We start from the raw sequence: 20,677 nt of genomic DNA, 5'->3' as shown, positions 1-20,677 counted from the left end.
CATAAGCTGCTTGTGTGGAAAGCCTCCTCCACTCACTCCATCACCTATTGCTAATGACAGTTCTGATCAGGCTGCCATAGGACACCAAAAAAAACAAAAAAAAGTAGCAATCCCATAGAAAATAATTTGATTTTATGACTAACAAATGAATGTATGAATACGTCCACTCCCTATCCCACCCAACTTTTGCTAATCATTTAAAATGAAGTACACAGCAAAAAGGTTAATGTGGAGGTGGAAGAATGAGTAGGCTTTGAATGGCTAAAACGCAAACATGAAATTATCTGGGATAATACTGGGATACCCAGAACTCTGAAACTTGCGAGCCAGTAGAATTGAAATAACTGAAAAGAGTGGAATTTCATTCTCTGAATAGGTGGTGAGAAGTTCACCGCTGACCTCAACAAATGTGGGGTAAAGCCAGGTAACTGGACAGCAAGAGGCAATGCTATTTCCCATATTCATAGAAAATGTTTTTTTATAGGAAGTGAAAAAAGAAACCAACAGGAATCCTTGAAAATAAAGGCAGATATGTATGTGATTTTCTACTTCTCTTTCTTTTTTTTTTCTTTTCTGTCTGGTGAAGGGATATTTGTTATGTAAAAAGTGCTGTTCTGTAATGCTCAGTGTGTGGAAAGCTGAATGTGGAAATGATGAAGGAGAATTTTGGCTGCCTGGCCTTCCATGTGTGAAAAGACTTAAGAGGTTTGGATGTCATCTTGTTTTTCCTTTGCTGAGTGAGGAATCTGATCCAATCTCTTAGTGAGGCTTTTTCCGTTTTAGATTGGCTATGGAAAAAAAACAAAAAAATCTCTTGAAGCATTTGAAATTGTTTTGCTTACGATTGTCCCATCAGTGAAGGGGATTTTGCACCCCTAAATAGGACTGGCACACCAACCCAGCAGCCTTCCTGCTGGCATATGTGAATGTATCAGGCTCTTAAAATGTGGGCTATGAGCACAAAAATAACAGCCTGCTATGTCTGTTACTCAGCGAAGTGGATCCTTAGCGTGGCAGAGGCTTGTGTTTCAACGCTTAGGGCTTAGCTGGTACCAGGAGGACAGATCTTAATTTGATAAGTCTCTACAATATCTTACTCTGAGGAAGTTGCAAGTCTTTCTCTGCCGCTGATGTAAAACCTTTCTGCACCCTTAGTTTATAGTGTTCCCTGTGACTCCATCCTCTTTACACTATCTTGCTGCCATTGATAGCAATAGGGTAAGATGTTCTTCCATCAAGTCATTGAGCCACCCCTACATTCCTGTCCTCGCACCCCTTGTAGGATTATTAACCAGCACCAGCAACTAACATCGCCTCCCATCTTTCTAATTACCATTGAGGAAATTGCAGCCTAAGAGGGAGGTGTTTCTGAGTTACACTATGCTTCTTTTACGAAAGATTTTAGTGAGGACAAATATGAGCTTGAGGATCCTGCCCTGTCAACTCTCACCATTCTCAGTACCGTGGGATAAAACTGGAGTCCAAAACTAGAAATGTGCAATAGCCTTTTTTTTTTTTTTTTTTTTTTACAATTTTTTCCCTTATAAAATGTAAGACCGAAATTTTTTTTTTTTTTTTGACAATTTTGTCCCTTATAAAATGTAAGACAGAACTAGGTTTGTTGGTTTAACAAGTATGAAGGCACCTTCTGGGCCTTGAAGTGCATTCAGCCTGTAGTGTGGATGTTGCAATGTTTGTAACATGGAATACAGGAGTATCTCTGAATATGGCCAACTGACATCAGGTTATTCCATTCCTAGCATTACCTACTAGGATATGAAGTCTCAACGGTTGTGTTACATGACAAAGTGTCTTAGTACCAATACTGCATGGATTCTGTGTTTGGTTCACGTCCTGAGGGTGTGGTGTCCATGCTGACAAGTAAAGAGGAGATCTTTTATCCTGCAGGTATGTCTCAGTCATGCAGCTCTTACCTTTACCTCCAAAAAAGTCTTCTTCCATCCACTGGTGTCCTGGAGTTTTGTGTCATCAGGAGACTTGCTCAGGGTACACTCTGCCCCATCATCTAGATGTTAAACAGGATTGGACCCTGTACTGACCACTGGGGTACACAGCCAGTTACCAACCTCGAACTAGACTTCATGCCAGTGATGACCACCCTCTGGGCCTGGTTATTCAGCCAGATTTTAACTCACCTCATTGTTTGCTTATCCAGCCCATACATCAACACTTTTTCTATGAGGTTCTTATGGAAAACAGTGTCAAAGTTCTTACTGGAGATTAGGTAGACAATATCCACAGCTCTCCTCTCATCTACCAGGCCAGTTATTTCATTGTAGAGGTTTATTAAGCTGGTCAAACATGACTTTCCTTTGGTGAAGCCATGCTGACTACTCCTGGTGGTGTTCTTGTCCTTAATGTGCCTGCAAATGATTTTCAGAATTAGCTGCTCCACCACCTTCCCAGGGACCACGGTGAGGCTCGCTGACCTGTAGTTCCCTGGGTCCTTCTTCTTGCCCTTCTTGAAGATAGGAATGACTTTGTCTTTTCACTTTGTCTTCAAGCACTTCTCCCAGTCACCAAGATCGATCAAAGATTACTGAGAGCAGGCTTGCAGTGATACCTGCTGGCTCCATCAGCACTCACGGATGCATCCCATCAAGGCCCATGGATTTATACATGTCCAGCACTTTAAGTATTTCCTGACCTGATCCTCTTCCACCAAAGGTAAGTCTTCGTTGTTCCAGGCTTTGCCCTTGATCTCTAGTACCTGGAATTCCTGAAGGCTGGTCTTGCTAGCAAAGACTGAGCCAAAGAAGGCATTCAGTACCTCAGTCTTTTCCATGTCCCGTGTCATTATGTCCCCCTTCTCATTGAGCAATGGACCCACATTTTCCCTAGTCTTCCTTTTGTCACCTGTGCACCTCTAAAGCCCTTTCCTGTTGCCTTTGACACCCCTGACCAGATTCAGTTCCCGTTGGGCTTCCTTCTTGTGTGTGAGTTTGGCTAGGACCTCCTTCTTCATTCACTGAGACCTCCTGGCATTTTCGTCTGACTTCTTATTTGTTGGGATGGAACATCTTTGAGGGTAGGGAGGGTGCCAGGGGGATGGGAACAATCTTTTTTCAGTGGTGCCCAGTGACAGGACAAGAGGGAACGGACACAAACACGAACATAGGAAGTTCCATCTTGACATGAGGAGGAACTTCTTTACTTTGAGGGTGGCAGAGCAGTGGCACAGGCTGCCCAGAAAGGTGGGGGAGTCTCCCACTCTGGAGACATTCAAAACCTGCCTGGACACTGTCCTGTGCAACCTGTTGTAGTTGACCCTGCTCTGGCTGGGGGGTTGGACTAGATGATCTCCAGAGGTCCCTTCCAACCCTGACCATTCTGTGATTCTGTGATTCTGTGATCTATCAAATTGAGTTGACACTAACTATTGTTTTTAAAAAAAGTTGTTGAGGGGAAGGATGTAGAGGTGAGATGAAGAGACATGCAAACAGATAAACGGACACACCCAGAGAGCACAATTGGGCGCATTTCCTTAGGAAGCCAGAAAAAGTCAAAATACTGTGTGACAGGTAGTTTTGCTTGAAAAAACAGATTAAATAGATGAACGGTGTACAAGGTACTCTGCACGGAGACACTACTGCAAGCAGTGAAGAAAACATGTAAGCCATATTTGTCTTAAACCAAAATTGCCTTGTGTGTTGGATAGGACCCGGCCATGTGATGTGCTCCCCACTGTCCCACCGCAAGGAGCATGTGTCACTTGCCCAGGACATGATGCAATATTTTTCAGGTTTTTGTTCCCTCCAAAAGCTCTGTCAATAGTGAGACATTGCAGTGAGAAGTCTGGGGCAAGGTGCCGAGGAAATCTGGCATTTCCCTGTTCGTAACAGTAGGGACCTGATTCCCCTCCAAACCATGTGGTTATGAATGTGATGGCTGCTGCTTGTTCCTATTTTAGGGAAGTCAATCTGCCTTTTCTGTCTTGGCTCCTGAAACCTCGCTTTGCCACAGAGCACCTGGCAGAAGCAGGTTGAGGCATCATGACACCATTAACCGAGGTAGCAGGGCTGACAGGCAGATCCTGGGGTGATGCTACCCTCACAGGGTAGATGCTACCCTTCACAGGTAGATGCAGTCTCAAAGACACAGATTCCCTGGAGATTTTGCAGAAAAAGCTCCCCAAACAGAGAGAAATCTTATTAATCACCCTCCTAATGTAAGGAAGAATAACTTTGGCCTTTATAGGCATCAGAGGATCGGCACAGGAAAGAGCCACTGTAAACCAGACTTCCTTAGTTTCACTGCTGCTTGAAGCACAGTGTTTCCAAATTACAACAGGGCCCCATTGTTAATCCCAATCCTGGATGTCATCAACACACTCTCCCTGGGCTAATTTTTCAACACGTTCCACCACCTCCTCATGCATAATTTTCCTCTTAAAGACCTTATAAGTGCAGCAATTTAAGATCCAGCCCACTCCTCCTTCCTCTGATGAGGCTCTTTGGGCAAACTCTTCACACTTTAATGTTACAGTAGAGCCGCTGAGAAACTTGAACTTCTGGAAATAACTTTGGCAGCCAATTGGCAGTTAATGGCAATTTGACTTCATACCATAGAAACATATCCAAGAAAACAAGCACAATCTTATGGACATTTGTTTTTGCTACTATTGCCAGTTAAATCAAAAGGTTTTGTTGAGTTATTTCAGCTTTTCCTGCTTCTATCTGAATAATGTCTAGTTTGGGATTTTTTCCTTTTTTCCTTTTTTTCTTTTTGTTTTCAATTACTGTACTTTTTTTTTTTTTTTAAACATGTGAGTTAGTTTGAAGAGTTATTATTACTGTGTTTCTTCTTCGGGTCAAAACACTGAGAAAACAGTGCTTAACCTTGATAAAGAGTAAATATTGCCAGGTAAAGCTGTGATTGCTTTATGTTATAAATGGGAATCTTATTGCAATTCTCAAAAGACAGCAAATGGTATATGGCCTAACCTTACACACATTTCTCTTTGTATCTCTAGTTATTTTTGGGAGCAGCATCATGAAATGGACATGGGACTTTTTTGGTAGTAAGGAAATGCAGCTTCTTGTTCTTGTGCTATTTTATGGATAAAATTAGGTACAGTCTCTTTGATCAGCTGTTTCTTCTGGAGAAAGCCTCTCTGTTAACAGATCTGTGAAGGACCTCTCTCAATAAGAGCATAAACTTGGCATTTTGCTGTGGTTCTTGTGATGTGAATAGCAGAACATTCTTTAGGTCTCTGTTCCATTGAGATCAGGAGAGACAGAGTTAGTGCCAAAGGCCAGAAAGGAGAAGGTCACCAGAAGGACACCTTTCCTACTGCCACAGGGCTGTCTTGCCCACACATCCCACATCCTTCTCATCTCCATGGCTTCACTCTACAGAGCTGCTCAGTTTAGAAAGAATTTCTACCTTCATTCCCATGGTCAGCTCTGTGGCTGGACATGAAAAGCGTATCCTAGAGCAGTGGGAGGGGAAAGATCAGTCCTGATTTCTCTGCTGGCCACCGCTTCCTGAGACATTCTCTGATTTTTGGCAGATGGCATTGTATGTCTATCAGATTGAGTGAAACTTTGCCTTCAAGTCTGGTTTTATTGCCATCAGCTACAGGGTAGTTTGAGGGAAGAAACTGGGACAGTCCGTATATATGGGAAGTATAGGAAGAAGTGAAAGCTATGGGCATCTTGGCCATCTCTTCAATGTTGACTGTTCAGTACAGGCTATCAGATCATATGATATTGCGTAGTACCGCATCTCTCACTTCCTAGACAACCCGTGCACAGTTTATGGTGCAATATGGTGCAGATGATCATAATAATGTATTCAACTTCTGATGTCTGCAGATGGCGGGGGCTAATTTATTTAATCTAAATTTAGCTGTTTGCAGTGTAGAGATCTATGTCTGATCTCATCTTCCCAGGCTCCCTTCTTGTTTGATTGCAAAGGTGATTTTAGCTCAATTCACCTGAACTACTAAACTTCAGTACGAGGCAGATTGCATCCTAGATCCCACTGACTTCATTGGCTGGATCATCACTGATGTCCATTTGATGACTGAATGACCATCTGAGATGAAGACGTCAGAGGAATCAGTGTTTCATTTCTTGAATATTTGCATAATTGTTATACCTTCTAAACATCTGGAGCTGTAGGTAGAAAATCTCATCCAAAGTGATTCAATACAGTATTGTCTGATTTGTTCCTCCTTTTTCTCCCCTCTCTCTCTTTTCTCCCCTTCAACATTGAATTTACTCCTCTAAAATAATTGGTGATGCCATTTAATTAATTGTAATCATCCCTTCCAAGGGAAAATGAAGTTTGATTGTATGTAAATGAGATCTTTGTTCCTTTCTGTAGTAATCACAATTTTTGTTCTGTAATAGAATCTAAGTAATGACATTTGCTTTTTTCTTTGCCAATCTACTCTATTCATTAATTAATGCCCTTTGCTTTTTCAATAATAGCATTATGTTTTTAGAATGGTTACTATTCTTCCTGATATGTTCAGCCCGGGAAACCCGCTGTGAAAAAAACTTGGTAACAATTAAAGATTAATTAGCTACAAAATGAGAAGAAACCTCAAAAGACACCCAGAATTTGAACAAGCATTCAGACATTTTAGCTACTCGTTGCCTTCCTTGTTTATGAACTTTGTTGAGAGACAGAAGTATGCAGAGATGGATGGCTTTCAGGCAGGATTAAAAAAGCACCAAAAATTTCAAGGAAGAGCCTGAAAACCTGACGTAGACTTTCCATGCTGATAGATCAAAGGCTTCTGGATAAGCATCTGGATTCTTGGGTTTTTCCGTCTGAGTCAAACTCTCCTTCTGGTCCTTTCGAGATTCTCCTGTGACTTGTAACAATGTCTGCGTAAAACTCAGCTTCGTTTCCTCCTCTCCCGCTTTCCTCCCCCACTGAATAAATACAAAGAAAGAGGCCTACAGATCCAAGTGCACCTATTTTCAGCTTGGATCCGTGCCGGAGAACTCATCACAACTGGAACTTGGCAAAGAAGCTCCTAGTTGGCGGACCAAGCATTTGGCAACTAATGCAGCAAGTGAATGGCTATGGCTGCCAGCTTTCCTTGGATGGCTGAACCAGCCAGCAGTACAATGTGAACATGGGAAGCAGAAGGTCAGCTCACATTGAACTGTTATCCCCTTGGAGGAGAGTCCATGATCTTGATGACTTGTCAGCCTACGAGGCTTCATTCACTGCCACTTGACTTTAGAGATGCGGACATTAGCTTAGAGGGGAAAAATTACTTTAGGAACCAGGACAGTATGAGTAACATGTATCAGATGACAAGAAAAATAATACAGAAATCTGAAAAATGTTAAGGACATTAGCTTATTAATGGCATAGTTATTACAGCACTATGCAAGCACCCTTTCTGACCTCCAGCTCTGATGGCTCCGTCCCAAACTGATGAGGAGAGAGCCTGGATTAAGTCAGCGAAATAATTGATTCTGTGCGGGGAAACCAAACAGTTCTACTTTTTACTTATTTTTGAGAACTTAACAGGAGAAAGGGCACGTACTCATGCCAACAGACGTACCCGCTACCATGGCACGCCATGCCACCGTAACAGGCTCTGTGCAAGGAGAAGCGGTTGTATTTCTGATAAACAAAAGCTTACACATCCACTTGGAGACAATACTAGCAGCCTCCAGAAGAACTGCCAAGAATAGCATCCCACCATAGACAGTCAAGATTCTTCTCTGGGAATGACACCTAATCTATTACTCTTAATAATGCAACATTTTGTTCTGTGGCAATGTCTACGAGTTTTTCCTCTTATTAATTTTAAATGCATCCGTCCATCTTTTCATGACATTTGAAATATTATGATCTCTTTGGTGATGTGTGGAGTCTTCTGAGAAGCTTTGGAGTTGCCTAAATATAGGCAAAAAATCCTTGCTGCTAATAAAATCAGATGCATTGACAAATCTTCAACCAATACTTGAGCATATATCTGTTCCTTTCACTGTTGTCATTCCTGCATATCTTTTTTCTTGATGAGCGGAAGCAAAAAGTACTGAAGAGTATGGAAAGCGTGCAGAAATTCAGGTCCTTTAATTCTTGCCCAGGCAGTAACTGAAGGAACCTTTGGAAATGGACACTTGGGTGTTAAGTTTACATAGACCGTGTAAACTCGTTAAGAGAATGGAAGTGCCTTGACTTAGCTGCAAGCCTCATTAGATAATAACTACAAAATTCAACTTATTAAGGTTTCCTTAGGTATGGTACTTCTTTGAGCTGTCTGTGCTGCTACATTATCTCTTTGATACAAGCTATTACAGTGCCTTGTGTTACAGAATGAGCTACCAGAGGCCCTTAGTGAAAGATGATTTAATTACCTGGAAATCACCGAATTTTCTAAATCATGAGGTGGTATCAGAGGCACGTTTATTCTCCAGCCTATATTGTCCACCTAGTAACATTCTCTGGGAACAAAATTAAGTAAAGTCCTCTCTTGCTATTGCCCCTGCTGTTGTCTCATTCAGGTTAGGATTTGTCCACAAATGAAGTAGTGCAAGAGCTGACCTGTGCCTTCACAGGGACTCTCCAGAGCAAAGCTGGAGTGCAAATGTGGGAACAGGACTGCCATCAGATAAACACACTATATCAGAGGCCCCAGTGGTCTTCCACCACTTCAGCGGGGGAGCAGCTTTCATGGGATACTGAGTAAATAATGAGTGAGGTTTTCTAGAGGGCTGGTGGAGCACAAAACTCTTCCCTCTGCCAAAACATCACCTGGAGCCTAGGCTGCAGGTCATCCTTCATGTCCAGGTCACTCATCAGAGCTTTAGAATAGTGGTCTCCAGGTGCCTCCAACAGTTGCCTGACCTCAGCACCCCTTTATAAGGAACATATTCCTTCTGCATTAAGCAATTTGGCCTGTTTTGCCCCTGAGCACCTGGCCCCCAATTATGTTCCAAACTACAAATTCTGGTTAACAGGACTTAGGGGAATGACTGCTCCGTGGGAGTGACTAAGATGCACTGCTGCATACGCTTGCTAGGGAGTAGAGATGCTGAGAAATGTTGGAATAAGTGTAAGAGCCTTCACTGATCACCTCCACGTTTCCGTCCAGCTCCCTGTGATGTGCTACACCACGTCTCCAGGAACACGCACCTCCGAGGGCACAGAGCAGCTCCAAGGGTGGTGTAAACCCACAGTGACAATATTGAAATCAAGCCTTCCCCGAGAATCAACAGACTGACTCGCTGTTTCCTCAAACATCGCAGAGGTCTTAATTTGTAGGTGCACCTACAAAATGCTCTCCTGAACGCACAATCTGTTCCTCATTTCTTTCGGCAGCATGAGTCTAATTACCTTCTTCTCAGCCACTAATTTGAGGCTATCATTAGTGCAACAGTCTCCGAGTTTGCTTTGAAGCAGGGAAGCTGATAAGTAATTACACACTTCGGCTCATCTTTAGAGAGGAAAAAAAATGATTGCTCGAGGAAAGCATCTGCGCGATGGTTCGGTTTGTTAAGCACACGCTTCAGCTCGCCTGGTGAGAAAACAGCACTGGGGGAACAATCTCAGCTGCATCCCAGCAAACCAGCAACGTGGGTATTTCATTCCAATTAGTTGTGGTCTGAAACCTCGGTTTTGTTTATTAGTTATGAGATTTTTGTGCGTTTCCAAGATTGGTAGTTTAGGAATGGCAGTGGATAACGCAGGGCCAGAGAAATAGCCCTCTGGTTTATTATCCCCTCTTGAAATGGCTGATATCAGCTACTTTAGATGATGATGCTAGAAATCCTTTAGTTTAACAACATCCTGCAATTTTAGTGAACAGCCTGTTTTGGAGAAAAGCACTTTCCTATTCCCACTCCTACGACAGAGGGAAGTTTATATGTCTTGAGGAATGGGGATTTATTTGGCCTTCAAAACCAGTTTGCTTTTAATTTACTATTTTAACTTGAGACCTGTCCTCCGTCAACTCAGTCATTTTCCGCCTTGGACTGTAATAGCAACCTACAGTTTAATTTAACGCTAAACTACATTGTCCCAGTAAACCCACAGGTTAATTATTCACTGGGCATTTTATTTTTTTCCCATGAGTCCTCATTTTGCTCCTTCCTCTGCACTCGTTTTCCTAAACTACTTTTCTTTTCCACTCCGTGCAAACCCCAACTTGTATAACTCTTGGCTTAATCAGAAAAGAAAATAAATACATTAGTTCAGTGAGAGAGGAAGTTTTTGTGATGTTAATCTCCTAATGACCAGTATGCCATGATGCCAAATCTAAGTAATAGCTAAATAAAATTTAGCTCAGGGATCAAGACTTAAGTTTGGTGTCTATGTGGATGCTAGATGCTTCTACTGCAATAAACGCAGAGATAGTCAACATGGTCAACTGAGTGCAGCCAGCAATGCCGTTCTTCCTAAGGAAGACAATTACAGGGGCATTCAGTTGACCATATCTAGGCATCTAGCATCCATATGAGATGCCCTAGGGAATCTAATTTGCCTCCCAGCTGGCACTGCAGGGAGGCGTGGGTCTCGCTTAGCTCACAGACAAAATTTGGCAGCCCTCTGTGCATATTTCACATATCCTGCGATGTTTCAAGTACCGCTAGACTTCTAAGTTTAGGAAACTGAATCTCACTCACACCGTTGCGTCTTGTTGAATCACCCTCTAAACTCTGTTAACTCAACTTTCCACTGAGGATTATGTGAGCTGGTGCTCCTCACTCACATGCAGACCTCTCCGTGTAGCCTCCTCCGTTTAGGTATCTCTGTTTGCAAGCTGTCTGCTACTCCTTAAGCCAAAAGGCAAACATTCCTTCCACCCTGAAGTGGTGGTTCCCAACTGTATAACATTGCAAAATAGGAATGGATAAACTCGAGAGCTAGAAGTTTCCCCTCTTTCTGATAAAGAAATCTGGACACCCATTGATGCAAAGCCCAAGATGGGTATTGGGGCTAATGTCTGCTCTGAAAAAGGCTGTGTCTGTGTGAGACCTGTCATCCTTGCCATATATGTAGAAGAGGTGTAACTATTTGATATTCCTACCATAAACAGCTATTCTGTAGTTGTTTCAGGGCTGTCTTCAGGCCAAGAAGTCTTGGGATCCCAAATCTGTCTGCATTCCTGAAAGGAGATATGAACTTAGTTCTACTTCTTCCATGGCGTATTGTCCAGCCAAATCATTTTGCTCTTTGGAATAAGGGTTGTCTCTAACATTTTATTTGTAACGCGCCCAGCACGTTGGGCTCTGATCTCGGCTGGGGAGTTTACTTGTGGCTTCATTGAAGTCATCACTATTATTTCACAAACTAAAATATCTGTAGAGGAAAACAGAGGAATTACGATATACTATTTCCCGCTCTTACTCTCATGGCTCTGTGTCTAGGGCTAGAATCTCTAAATAAATAAATATCTGTGTTCTACATATTGCATTTATTTCTTTTCAATATGAGCACTAAAACAGAGAAAATTTGGAAGAGAAGCAACTAGACTCCTATTAACAGAAATAGAGTAGGATTTTTTTAATTATCCTTTTTTGTAGTGGAAAAGGAGAACTAAGAAGGGATGATTCAATTACAGACCCCAAATGGCAACATTATATTTAAAAAAAAAAGGGGGGGGGGGGACGGGACGGGGGGGACAGGACAGACACAGCCATGACTGAGACTATTTGTTAGTCTACGGTTCTGTGCCTTCTTCCTTAATTGGTTATTGAGTGTTAAACTTTGGAGACATGCAAACACTGAACCTGCTGCAGGAGATTTTAATGACTGTATTTTAATAAATTTTTTTTGCATTAAATAAAAATTAACTATCAGCTCCACTTTTTGTTATGCAGGATTAGTACAGTATTCGGATAATAACAAGCATGTCGTAGATTAAACAGTATTTGAGCATAATCACTTCCAAATAATCTTCCTGGGAGCGTGCCAAATAAAAGTGCAAGAAAAGCCAGACAAAAGAACACAGATTAACTATCCCTCATGCGTGCTTGTAGTCCCCAGATGATTAGTTAATTATGCAACAAATTTTGCATGCAAACTGCAGGAGCAGGCCAGAGCGAGGAGTCCAGGAATCAGAATATTTCTGCTGCGAGTCCTATCTCTTGGATAGTATCCTCCTCCTCCTTCCTTGCTCTCCTTCTAGACCTGGGGAAATCATATGTGCCTTTACAGTCAGAGGCACAGCTTCAGCAAGGTGGTGTGCAAGTTGTAGCTGTGAAGCCCTCTCAGGCAACGGCAGGCACCTAGAAAATGTTAAGCTGGAGCAGCAGAGTGGGTTAAGCACTCACTGTTCACCTGAATCCTCTTTTGGGTACTTATACTGACATTTTCCTGATGCATTTCTTAATGGTGTCCCAGGAAAATGAAGCAGGTGTCTACAAACACTACATCTTCCCGCAAACCTGCACCTTTCCTCTCCCTTTCCCAGTTGAACCCACAGGCTAGTTTTGGTCAGCACCCAACTGGGACGTAAACAGCCACTTATTCACACCTTATTAGAGAATTAACATGATCAGCTATGACCCACAAACCCTTCAGATACCACTCTCTCTCTCTGATGCACACAGCTCTGAAGCGATCTGAGAAATGACCATTAATGACTTAGCTCAGAACTCAAATTCCAAGACTGCCTCTTCTTTCTCGCAACTCACAGGGTAGAAATGCTGCTTTATTTTTCCCCCTGGTGTTTTGTGCTCATTTTTAGAATGGAAGATGCTGTTCCACATAAGTTTAATGAAGCAAAATACCTGATTACCTGCATTTCCCTCAGATGAAAGTAAGAAATCCAGTGCATCCCCTGACAGCTACTACCCAGATCTATTTCTTACGCTGTTTTCTGTAGCAATTCTGCAAAACACAAATGACAGTTGCAGGTTGGATTTATTATCAAAATGGAAGAACAAAGGACGAATGAAAGTTTCCTCCATCATTTACTGCTGCGATGAAAACCCACATAAGGACCAGAGAATTTTAGCGTGGCACAGGCATCCACCTGTTTATGATGGAAATGTGGACCTCTCACAGTGTGTCTATTATCAAGTATATAAGATATGCTTATACACCCTAATTACCACCCCCCCCCAAAAAAAAACCAAACCAACCCAAAACCCAAAGCCCAACAACTGTACGTTGTCTGTTATTACATCTTGCAGTTGTTAGCTTCCTTTGTCATTCCCTAGTAAATTTATACCAGAATTGATTCCAGAAGACAACCTCTGTTTTTCAGCATGCTGGAAGCAGTGGAGAACTACAAGGCTGTCAAAGAGGGGAAAAGAAGGAAAAAGAGCCTTCAGTTCTGTTTCAGGTCAGTTGTAGTCAGAAATCATTGCCAACTGAAGGCTTTTTCCATGGCACAAGTGGACAGTGACCACAGATATGTTTCTAGTTCTCAGGTGATCTACGTATAAAATTGATGGTGTGGCTAAGTCAGGCCACCTTGGAGGCCAGATCAATGAAGACCAGTCAGCAGCTGAAGCTGACCTCTTCTTGAAATTAAAGCTTGGCACAGCTCACCCCCTTTGTATGTGAAGCTTTCCTTCCGGGCTTTCCAAAAATGTGTTCTCCGTACATAATTTATTCTCTGCTTGTGCAGTGGGGAAGACAGGCTAATGCGTTAGCAGTAACGCTGGAGTGTGGGAGATCTGCATACCTCTTCCCAGTTTCTTCTCAGACACATCATGTGACTCTGCCAACTCACTTTGGGTGGGATTCATCTCGCCCAACTTCATACTTCTGCGATGCAGACGTCTACAGCCTCACTAGTCGCACTTGGCTGCTTCCACCGTCGATGGAAACAAATCACATTTTTAAAGTATGGTTCATCTGAGTTGTTTTTGCCATCTACTTTAGGACGATGCCTACGTTTGGCCAGATAAATTCCACTGCTGAGCCTCAGCTCTCTCTTAATAATGGAGGTGATATTGTGGCTCTACTCTTCAGCTGAGTGTTAAAGGATGCTATGAAAGCTTGGATACTGTGTAAGGTACATATACTCTGTCAGGTAGTGTATAGGTAGGACCACATCCCCAAATCTATCACTATAGTTCCCAAACTTGCAATGATATGCACTGTAGTAATACATTATGTACACCCTGGGATAATTGTCCCATTGAACTCTAGCAATTATGAAGTTCCTAGACAGAAGCACTGAAGTTTGGAAAAATCAGAGCACTGGTGGCCAGCTGGCAGCTCTTGAGCTTCACCGGTAGCTTAAGAAGTTTGAATCTGGTTCTAGCTAGGGCCCAGCTGGCACAGTGTACACAAATCCCTGGTTGTAGGGGAAAGGAGCCAGCAAAGGCTGTCATCACTGCACCATCCTGAAGCCTAGGGTCACACCTCACCCTGCTCCACCCCACAAAATGCTGGTGGAGACCTGGAGAAGCGTGTCCATCTCCCACCTGTGAACCACTATGAGTCGTTCCCCTCACTTCTGTTCTCCAGGGTGTGTGGCGCAGGTTAAATGGTTCTTGGCAAACACAGCCTTTAGGCATATGCTGTAAGATTGGCTTTGTACCCAGACCAGCCAGGATCAGGGGAAGGTCAGAAAGGACACTTACACCCCTTCCACCCTCATCCATTCTGAGCACTTCTGGAAAGCCCTGAAGGTAGTCCAACACGTACATTTTCAGAAGAGAGCTGCCAAGCCAAACAAAACACTCATACCCGCATAAATGAATTCCACATGCTTTTTGGAGTGTTACTTTAGGATGCATCCACAGATGGTGTAAATCAGAAGAATACTGCTGATTTTGAAGGAAAAGGAGCAGCTGACCTCTGTGAAGGAAATGCCAGATCTACTTGTTGCAGCGTAGTTGGCAAAACACATTTTGCACCAAAACTTTTCTTTTTTTTTTTTTTTCCTAAAAGAGAAGAGAAAAAAGATCTATATAAATACCTATACTGTACTGCTCTGTCTAAAAGGTCAGGGAACATTTTACAAGGTGGACTCCTAGCCAGAATTTGTGACCTGTGTTTTTCAAATGCATCTGCAGATGGGAGCCCTTTATGCAGTAGTTAAAAAATGTGGGAAAATAATAAAATGAGGAATGTCTCAGCTTGGGAGAAAAAAAAAAAAAAAGGCAATCCAAAACCTCTAGTTTGTATTCCTGTTTTTTAATGAATTAAGTACAGGGGAAGCATTCTTTAATTTGTGTGTGCTTGGAAGGGAGGGGGAAATGTTCTAAAGCTACCGGAAGGATTTGAGCATTTAATTAAAAGCAGTTGAAAATAATAACGTTTAAAATAAAGTTTAAAAAACCGAAAAGGTAGGTCCAATTACTCTGACTGTTATTACATTTTACACCAATCTTTTTCTGCTTGAGATGCAGGATGACCTGTAAACTGCCTTGTGATTGTGACCCAGTTCAGAGTGCAGTTAACAGAAAGACACCCTGAGAACTTGGCGGATCTCTGGGTTGACCATTGTATGAAGAACTTCTCTGGAGCTTGACTTGGTTCTTTATGGAGATGGGAGAAATGCACAGATTCGGATGGGTCAGGTCTTTCAGTGTGAGATTGTGGAAGATGGCTTGCATCACCTGAGACTGATTTTGGAGAAGCTGTCTTCCCAGGAATTCCATGTAAATAACTCTATTCATGTCAGGGAGACCAAGAGCAGAAGTGGTGCAGTATGTTCACAAAACCAATCAGTTGGCTGTATGAAAACACCCCATCCTCTTAGCCGAGGTTCCCTTTATCTCCCCTACCATATCTCCCCTACCCGTGGTCTGGAGCAGATGTACAGTCTCTGTATGTACAGTGTTTGCATAGTGTGACTCTTTTCATGGCCAAGAAAGGCTGGTACACTTCCACAGATGTAGGTCACATTCATCCTGCCTAACAGCCACCAAACACTATTTCTCCCACAAATATTTCCAACCCATTTTTTAGGACCGCACTGTATTTTATTCCTCAATATCCTATGTGAACAAGTGTGACTGCTGAATTATTCTTTATGTGAAAAGAATGCTGTGCTTCACTTGTTTTTAAACAAAATTTTTGACAATTTTGCACGTGATGTCTCCTCACCCTATTTTTTTTGATGTAAGGAAAAATTGATGTGTCCTATCCAGCTTCTTAGTATAATTTATGATATTTTAAGTCTCTATTATATCCCATTTCAGTTAGATTTCCCCAGATTGAAGTGCTATTACCAGTTTAGTCTTTGGATGAAAATTGTCCCACCTATCTTGTCACTTTTTTCTTCCTGAATCCTTCATGTAATTAAAGAATATTTAGAACCCTTCCAGACTCACTGATACTCTGGAAATGTACTTGTCTACCCCAGCTAAGAAAGGCCCCTCTTTTCTTCATTGGAATGCTCCTAATCTATGAAAGCCAAACATCTGTTGTCACATGCAAAAATGACAGTGTTGTTCATGCTTTGGAGGTATGGTGTTAATCTGAATGTTTTCTCCTCATGTCTGTACCTTCTTCCTCCCTCTGTTATTTTCCATGACTACAACTGATCTATGTCACTCCAATATTTTGTCCTTGGGGACTTCAATTTTATTTTTTTTCCTACTAATAGCTGGGTATCAGTCCTACCTGGGCCATAACAAGTGCTTCCAATAGCCATGATTTCTGGATAGGATGGGCTAAACTGATCTGTCTGATCCAGTGATATCCAGTCTACAGGTCAGTGAAATGTTTTTGTTGACTGGAATGAAATACATGTTTTTATTTTATTTTGAGGAGGCAGAGTGCTTCCTTCACAATTTGTATTTTAAGAATTGGGCAGGAAATGGCTTTCTGGTTCAGTCCTGCAAAATTTTTTTGACATTTAAAAGGGTCATTCTTTGCTGTGAAGTGGAAGTAAACAAAAACTGTGTGAGTATTTTAATGGAAAGAAAATGGAACTCAGAATAAAATGCTGAGACTTCCCCAGTTGCCATGGTGACTGGAGTACTCAGTCAGAAGGTTTCATAATTTTGCAGTGTGTAAGTTTTTCCTTAGTTATAGAGACAAACACATTTTGCAGTGCAGTTGCAATCCCTGATATAGAGAGTTTAAGTTTACTGACAATGTGCTTGCTTTTTATGGCCTCCTAGAGGTAGCCCCTATAGCTCAACAGCTTCATAGAAAAACCTCCAAGCTAAATCTCGTTCTTGCTAAGATGCTTCCCTCAGTCTGAGAAAATACGGGATCTGCTTTCAGCCTCTTCTACTGAAAGCATTCTATCTTATTGAAGGGACAAAATTATTCGAGTGAGGATTTGTAAGTGAGTCTCCTACAGATGTGAGGAATATTCTTGCCATCAACTTACAATCATCTCTCTAAGGCTTTGATCTTATCATGCAACGTAGAAGTAAGGTATCATTAACAATGAAAGTTTACAGGTCTTAAATAATTAATTTATTTTCGACAAAATCCCTTTCCAAAGAAAACCAAACAAACAAAAAGGAAAAAGGTTTTGTCCAAAAGTTCCCTCAATCTGGAAATGTTCTTACTGAAGGCAGAGCTTCTAATGAAATGAAGATGTGGAATAAACCACACAGTCAAATCTTTCTTGATAGTATTATTGTCATATTGTACCAAATCCAAAGGCCAGAGCCCGGAACAAATGTGTGTAGAAAGCAAAGTCAATGTTGAAGGACTACTGAGTATTCTTTAGGACTCACTGGAGCAATTTCATGTCCTGTGATTGCTTCTGGGCACAAATCAAAATTTAAAGAGGTGCAAGGCTGAGAAAAAGGAGTAAATTAAGGTGACATGTATAATACTGGGATTTTTTTACTGCTGTTTGGAAAATTAGTTGCATAGTAAAATTTTGAGCTGTTTCATGAAAGCGTCATGGCAAGATAGCGTCCTTAGAGCAACAATCAATCTGCAAGCACTTCAAAATCAAATTTTCAAAAAGAAGTCCTTTTTCCTTCCAGGCTAACTGCAAAAAGCCAGGAGTTCCACTCAAGCCAGCAACAAAACATGCGGTTGACTACTCACTTTGGCCTGAAGTTCATAGTCCTGTTGAGCTGTTCAGTGTCTGAGGAAGAAATAGGATGGGAGCCGCCTTTAAAAAAGGCAGGGTAGTCTATGAAAGTAAAACTTGCCCTAAAGGCTTGAAAACCCTGGATTTCATTCATAGTTTCCCTTGATTGAGTCACTTCCTCTTTTTCAAATTCCCTGTCTTTGAAATACTATGATAACCTGTTCTCCGTAAAATTTCGTGTTCTCCTTAAAAATACTGATTAAGAACTTAAATACAGCTTGACCTCAGTTTCACTAAGTTGATCTTTTGGACTCTCTTAAAGTTAATCAAAACCTAGGAGATCATGTTATGGTTTCTTTCTTCCTGAATCCTGGAAGGACATCATCTCTAAGCTCGGAAATTAGTGGGCCTACTTTCCTGAATATGCATTTGAGATCAAAAGCCTTTTGCAGTTGATCCCATAAAAATTGTCAGAGAAACTTAGTCTCCAAAGTAGAATGTATTCTTTACATAAAGAAGAAAGATCATAGAGTGGCAGCCATAAAAGAAGCCAAAACACTTGGCCAGAATTGTAGAGGAAATCTGCAGTAAGATCCAAGTCCTCTCCATCTCTGTGTTCTTGGGCATCTCTATATTCTTCTTGCTTAAAGAGAGCTGCAAATATTTTTGTTTGGTTTTTTTTTTTTTTGTAAAATCTCTGTTATCTACAAGCGTGTATGAAGAAAGAAAGAATTCATCTGAATACAAGGGCTTGAGATGATCCCTCCATCAGCCTTTTAACTCATACCCTTGATCAAAAACATTCTGTTCCCCAAAACATTGACCTTAGTTTTTCTCTTGAGGTGAAGCCTGTTGGGTATGTAGCAGGTGGGAACTATTTTGCTCATTATGCTATTCTGAAGTTCAAGGAGTCAGCATTTTGGCTGAATACCATGAGGAATTTCTCAGGAAAATTCTCTGCAGAAGATCCCAAAGAGTAGATTGATTATTGCGAGGATGATGCTCTTAGTCATGGTTTAGTTTTAGGTAGTCCTGCGAGAAGCGGGGAGTTAAACTTGGAGATTCTTGTGGGTCCCTTCCAACTTGAGATATTCTATGATTCAACGATTCTATATACTTGCATAGACTTCGATGGATTGACACCATCATATAGCTTTGCCTTTCAGCGTTATGTGTTGCCACAGAAATTGAATTCCAAAAATTCACCCTGTGACATCATTCTACAGCACATGGTTTTGCCATTCTCTTGAGACTGCTGAATGACTTCATTAAACCTTAGGAGAATGTCTCAGCAACAGAACAGCTTGAAGCAGACGTGTTCTTTCCTTCTGTTATAAACAAAATACAAGTAGTGCTGGTATATTTTGGGCGATAGATATGCTTGTCATTGCAGTCATTTACATTTAGATGCACAGGTAATTACAGCCCAGGGTGCAGTTATCCGAGAGATGATATAGGCATGCTCGTGGTCTCTTTACTGCTGGGCAAAGGTCAGATGCATAAGGTATTTCATTTGTGGCAGTTATTTAGCGGGGAGATTTTGGCCTGTGATCAGTCTTCATTTGTAGCCATAAAACATCTCAGGGAAAGGGAGCTATTAAAGAGCATCGCTGGCAGCTATGTATTTGCTAATGAGGGAATCTTTATGGAGCTCCCCACTGAGTGAAAGGGAAAAGGCTGGGGTTTATTTCTTTGTGTAGTCTGTGTTTGGCAGCTAGGGATGAAATTATGACAGTGAGGCAGAAAAAAATAGGTACCGTCAGCAAATTGGATGCTGCAGACCATAGAGAGCCAGGAATTTGATGGGAGAGGGAGGGAAAGTGGGGGAAAACAGGGATTCTGGGGAGAGGTGAGCCTCCATTCTCTCCAAATCCATATTTCACACTTTTAGTCTGCCATGGAGAATTCAGCCTGAAGACCTAAAAGCAGCGAGGAAGAAGTTACAATAGCTAAGGAAGTTACAATAGCTAAAATAAGTGTTACTTAGGAAAAGCCTGGGAGATGGATAGAAGTAATTCAGATATAGCAGGATTATTTTAACTCATAGTCAAATGACTGAGGGAAAGAAAAGTATTTTGGCTGGGGCTTTCAATTTTGACATTTTTTGAAATGACACTTTTTGATATTTCTGTTTAAAATAGATTTTTTAATCGGAGATTTGTATTGGGTTTGTGTGGCAAGGTTTTGGTTGTGGGGGGCAGCTACAGGGGTGGCTTCTGTGAGAAGTTACAAAAGGTTTCTCCCATGTCCAACAGAGTCAATGCCAGCCGGCTCCAAGATGGACCCACCGAGGTCCATCAGCAATAATGGTAGCGCCTCTGGGATAACATAGTTAAGAAGGGGGAAAAGAAATCCTGGGCAATTGCAGCTGGAGAGAGGAGTGAGAATATGTGAGAGCAACAACTCTGCAGACCCCAAGTCAGTGAATAAGGAGGGGGAAGAGGTGCTCCAGGCTGCAGAGATTCCCTTCCATGGTGAGCCAGGCTGTGCCCCCTGCAGCCCATGGGGGTCCATGATGGAGCGGATATCAACCTGCAGCACATGTGGGACCCCACGCTGGAGCAGGTGGATACCTGAAGGGGGCACTGACACATGGGAAGCCCACGCTGGAGCAAGTTTCCTGGCAGGAATGGTGACCCCATGGGGGACCCATGCTGAAGCAATCTGTTCCTGAAGGACTGCAGCCCGTGCGAAGGACTGACATTGAAGAAGTTCGTGGAGAACTGTCTCCCGTGGGAGGGATCCCATGCTGGGGCTGGGGAAGAG

This window comes from Charadrius vociferus, unplaced genomic scaffold (genome assembly GCF_000708025.1).
Source record: "Charadrius vociferus isolate BGI_N301 unplaced genomic scaffold, ASM70802v2 scaffold12, whole genome shotgun sequence".
In the NCBI taxonomy this organism is placed as follows: Eukaryota; Metazoa; Chordata; class Aves; order Charadriiformes; family Charadriidae; genus Charadrius; species Charadrius vociferus.
The sequence above is the reverse complement of the archived record's forward strand: the minus strand, read 5'-3'. Positions refer to the sequence as shown.